Source organism: Suncus etruscus, chromosome 8, assembly GCF_024139225.1.
Source record: "Suncus etruscus isolate mSunEtr1 chromosome 8, mSunEtr1.pri.cur, whole genome shotgun sequence".
Taxonomy (NCBI): Eukaryota; Metazoa; Chordata; class Mammalia; order Eulipotyphla; family Soricidae; genus Suncus; species Suncus etruscus.
The window spans coordinates 60,571,685-60,577,107 of record NC_064855.1 but is presented as its reverse complement, the minus strand read 5'-3'; the positions used below and the strand labels follow the sequence as shown (position 1 = coordinate 60,577,107).

Below are 5,423 nucleotides of genomic sequence, written 5' to 3'. Positions count from 1 at the left end.
TAAAATAGGGGGCAGTGCAGCCTGGGGTGTGGTGATGAGTGTGTGAGTGTGAGCATGAGTGAGCAAGGCAAAAGTGTGCACCCACCCCAGCACACCTACTTTGCTACACCTTGATCTTATTTGATCTGGTCTAACCCCAATCCTCAGCCCCAGTGGGGTCAACACAAGATGAGAAAAACCTCCCTCCAGGGTAGTCCCCTGCTTGTGCCCTGTGGAATTAGGCCTTCCCGGAGGCAGCAGCATCACCTGAGGCCTAGTTCAATCTTGGCCAGAGTTGGTTCCAAGGGGTCCAGTGCTCAGATGTGATGAATTGATCAGATAAACGAGGACCAGAGGTTTGCCTCCCTGATTGCTGATTTACCAAAGGCAATTCTGATCTGAGCTTGGAATAAAAAAAAATACATAAAACATGTTACTAAAATAAAAATTAATGAAGTATTTAGATACTGCTTGCATTAACCTTGAGGGAATCTCCGAAACACTACTCAGAAGGTCCATGAGCCCCATCGACAATTCTCAGTCAAGTTTATCTACATTTCATTACAAGAAGCTAAAGAGGTATTTGTTATGCTTTACCTTGTCCATACTGACAACCTTGCAATGCAATGAGGCCTCGTGATGGGGCTGGCGCAGTGGAGCAAGTGGTAGGCAGTCTGCTTGATCACGCTCTAACTAGGACTTACCATGGTTCATTCCCCCGGGGTTCCATAGGATTCCTAAAGCCATGAGCAATTTCCAAACACAGAGCTCAGAATAAGCCCTGAACTTTACTGGGTGTGGCCCAAAGAACAAGGAAAAAGAAAGAAAAAAGAAAGAAAGAAAAAGAAAAAGAAAAGAAAGAAAGAAAGAAAGAAAGAAAGAAAGAAAGAAAGAAAGAAAGAAAGAAAGAAAGAAAGAAAGAAAGAAAGAAAGAAAGAAAGAAAGAAAGAAAAGAAGAAAGAAAGAAAGAGAGAGAGAGAGAAAGAAAGAAAGAGAGAGAGAGAGAGAAAGAGAAAGAAGAAAGAAAGAAAGAAAGAAAGAAAAAAGAAAGAAAGAAAGAAAAGAAAGAAAGAAAAGAAAGAAAGAAAGAAAGAAAGAAAGAAAGAAAGAAAGAAAGAAAGAGAAAGAAAGAGAAGGAAGGAAGGAAGGAAGGAAGGAAGGAGGAAGAAGGAAGGAAAGAAAGAAAGAAAGAAAGAAAAGAAAGAAAGAAAGAAAGAAAGAAAGAAAGATAAGAAAGAAAGAAGAAAGAAAGAAAGAAAGAAAGAAAGAAAAAAGAAAGAAAGAAAGAAAGAAAGAGAAAGAAAGAAGGAAGGAAGGAAGGAAGAAGGAAGGAAGAAAGAAAGAAGAAAGAAAGAAAGAAAGAAAGAAAGAAAGAAAGAAAGAAAGAAAGAAAGAAAGAAAGAAAGAAAGAAGAAAGAAAGAAAGAAAGAAAGAAAGAAAGAAAGAGAAAAGAAGGAAGGAAGGAAGGAAGAAGAAGGAAGGAAGGAAGGAAGAAAGAAAGAAAGAAAGAAAGAAAGAAAGAAAGAAAGAAAGAAAGAAAGAAAGAAAGAAAGAAAGAAAGAAAGAAAGAAAAGAAAGAAAGAAAGAAAGAAAGAAAGAAAGAAAGAAAGAAAGAAAGAAGAAAGAAAGAAAAAAGAAAGGACAGAAGGAAGAAAGGAAGAAAGAAAGAAAAAAAGAAATATGGAAAGAAAGAAAGAAAGAAAAGAAAGAAAGAAAGATAGAAAAGGAAGAAAGAAAAGAAAGAAAGAAAGAAAGAAAGAAAGAAAGAAAGAAAGAAGAATGAAAGTAAGAAGAAAGAAAGAAAGAAGAAAGAAGAAGGAAGGAAGAAGAAGGAAGGAAGGAAGGAAGAAGGAAGAAGGAAAGGAAGAAGAAGAAAGAAAAGAAAGAAAGAAAGAAAGAAAGAAAGAAGAAAGAGAAAGAAAGAAAGAAAAAAGAAAGAAAGAAAGAAAGAAAGAAAGAAAGAAGAAAGAAAGAAAGAAAGAAAGAAAGAAAAGAAAGAAAGAAAGAAGGAGAAAGGAAGGAAGGAAGAAGAAGGAAGGAAGGAAGGAGGAAGGAAGAAGGAAGGAAGGAAGAAAGAAAGAAAGAAGAAAGAAGAGAAGAAAAAAAAAGAAAGAAAGAAAGAAAGAAAGAAAGAAAGAAGAAAGAAGAAGAAAGAAAGAAAGAAAGAAAGAAAGAAAGAAAAGGAAAAGAGGAAAAGAAAAGAAAAGAAAAAAGGAAAGGAAAAGAAAGAAAGAAAAGAAGAAAGAAAGAAAGAAAGAAAAGAAAAAAAAGAAAGAAAGAAAAGAAAGAAAGAAAGAAGAAAGAAAGAAGAGAAAGAAAGAAAGAAAAGAAAGAAAGAAAGAAAGAAAGAAAGAAAGAAAGAAAGAAAAGAAAAGAGAAAGAAAGAAAGAAAAGAAAGAGAAAGAAAGAAAGAAAAAGAAAGAAAGAAAGAGAAAGAAAGAAAGAAAGAAAGAAGAAAGAAAGAAAGAAAGAAGAAAGAAAGAAAGAAAGAAAGAAAGAAAGAAAGAAAGAAAGAAAGAAAGAAAGAAAGAAAGAAAGAAAGAAAGAAAGAAAGAAAGAAAGAAAGAAAGAAAGAAAGAAAGAAAGAAAGAAAGAAAGAAAAGAAAGAAAGAAAAAGAAGAGAAAGAAATTGCTCCAGGTAGCTCAGGGAAGCATCTGGGAAGCCAGGAAACAAACCCAGGTCCATCCAGGTTCGGCCTTGTGCAAAGGAAGTGCCCTGCTACTGTGCTAACTCTCCAATTCCTCAATTTAATATTTTTAAGGTTGTTTATTTTTTCATCTTGATTGGTGTTTGATGTGAGTCAAACCTAGCAATATTCTGGAGTAATACTTTATCAGAACACAAAGCTTCACATAATTAAAGAAATTGAGCCTGGTGTTTTATCATGTAAAGCGTGTTCTCTAATGCATCAAGCTATCATCCTTTCCTCTTGACTAATTTGTATATTATCAGACTGAATTTTATTTTATTTTAATATTTTGCTCGGGGCTACCCCCTGCTTGAGTTACACATGGCTATGCTCTAAAAAATTGCTCCTAGTTGGAGCACTATATGGGATGCCAGTGGATCGATCCAGGGTCTATCATAGATTAACTTGTGCAACTCTAATGCAATGCTGCTTCTACTAATGCTCCTACCAGTGAAAAACTTTTTGTGTTCATTTTTTTTTTAGCTTTTTGGGCCACACTCTGTGAGGCTGAGGGGTGGTAACTCCTGACTATGAGCTCAGAACTCCATCCTGTCTGAGGGACAATATAGGATGCCAGGGGATTGAACTGAGGTTCATCCTAGGTTTGAGCATGCAAGACAAATGCCCTACAGCATGTACCACAGTATTATCCCCTGGAAAACTTTTTTTTTTTTTTTTTTGGCCACACTTGATTATGCTCAGGGGTTTCTCCTTGCTATGTGCTCAGAAACTGCTCCTACCTTTCGGGACCATATGGAATGCCAGGTAATCTAACCAATGTCTGTTTTAGGTAGGTCGTGCCAGGCAAATGCACTACCACTTGTGCCACTGCTTCAGTTCCTGGATTATTGTTTTACTTTTTAAATGTCAAGTTTTGTTCTCAGATTCACATTCACTGTATTCTACAACCATTTTTCATATATAACTAAAACTGTCTAAATTTTATGGTCCAGTGGTCCTCAAACTATGGCCCTCGGGCCACAAATTGTATTTGTATCTGTTTTGTTTCTTCGTTGCAAAATAATATATATGCAGTGTGCATAAGAATTCGTTCATAAGTTTTGTTTTTACTATAGTCAGACCCTCCAATGGACTGAGGGACAGTGAACTGGCCCCCTGTTTAAAAAGTTTGAGGACCCCTGGTAAAACATGATTGTTCTACTCTAAATTTTGAGTCTACATTGAGAGAGTACATATATATGAAGGACCAAAGTAATATATTTACTATAAAATAAGTTTCAGACTTCATATTTAATTAATATTTTCATATTTTGGCTCCTATATATCACCTGAAAATCTTGATACAGTTGAAATTATTATTTAGTAGGTCTATAATTTTTTAGAGGACACTTTTACTTCCTGCTCAATAAAAAGAGATAAGTATTGAGTTTCTATAAGATGACTGTTCATAATTTTACATAATAAAAGTTAGCATCTGGCCTGCTCGCTCTCTCCTCTGCGCTCTCTCCAGCCAGACCCGCCCGGGTGCGCTCCTCCATCTCCTCCTCTTCCTCCAGCTCCAGGCGTCCCAAGCTGGGCTGCTCAACCCAAGGTCCCTCCTGCCCATCCCCGGGCAGCGCGGGTGGAGCCTCCCCGCCAGCCCGCAGGTGTTCCTTTGATTGACATACATGGTGACTTTGCTCTTCAGCCTGAGAGTGGTTCAAATAAGCAAATTAGAACATAAGTGTGGCCTTCTGAACACTGTTTACAGGAGACCTGGAGGAGAAAACAGCACCATAAAGAGTTGCTTTTAAAAACCTGGATCAAACACAGAGAAAGCAAATAGATTTTTTCCTCCATAGCACTTAAGGGTGGACTGAAGGAGGTGCATGACCTTAACATGAGTTAAGATTTGTGCTCGGAATCTCTTCAAGGCGTGTCTCGCTGAGGCGTGTGTTTTCTGTTGGAGTTGTGATTGTGCTGGTTTCTTTAGCTTGGCAGACATTTGGGGACTTCTCCTGGCATCCCCTGACGGCTTGCCTCGGCTGAGGTGAGTGTTTGGGGGCCGGAGCGCGGCCGCTTCGCGGCCGAGCACTCCACCTAGCCAATGAGTACCACCACAACACGTAGAAAAACCCACAGCGTAAGCGTGACAATGGGGAGACTACGCAGACCAACTTCAACCATAGAGAATGAAGATGGAAACTCTGATGACCCAACAATGACCAACTACCTAAGCAGTCTTTCAGAAATGGAGTTTAGAGACGAAATATGGAGGTTGCTAACAGATATCAAAGAAAGTATAAATCAGAACACTAATAAAAATCAAGAGAATATGAAGATAGAAATCAGAAAACTCCAAACTGAAATATCAGATCAGATAACAGGTCTGAAAAACTCAGTAGACGAATTGAAGAACATAATGGATGAGCTTTCCAACAGGTTAACAGCAGCTGAGGATAGAATTAGTGCTTTAGAAGACGAGATGCATAACAACTTTACACAGCAGAAGAGATTGGAAAAAAGCCTCAAATCAAATGATCAGACAATGGAAAATTTACTCAAAGAATATGAGAAGATGAAAATAGAAGTCTTTGATAAGCTCAACAGAAACAACTTTAGAATCATTGGAGTTCCAGAGACCCAAGAAGAAAATCTTCAGGAAGAATCAATGGTTAAGAACATCATCACAGAGAAACTACCAGAGCTAAAGAAAACATGTGACCAAATCCTGCATGCCTGAAGAGTACCAGCTAAAAAAGACCCCAGTAGAAACACCCCAAGACACATCCTAGTCACCATGATGAAACCCAC

General features: G+C 37.7%; 1 pseudogene; it reads left to right on the top strand.

Moving 5' to 3' along the window:
* On the top strand, positions 1 to 381 carry LOC126016742 (uncharacterized; annotated as a pseudogene).
* The last annotated feature ends 5,042 nt before the right edge of the window (positions 382 to 5,423 follow it).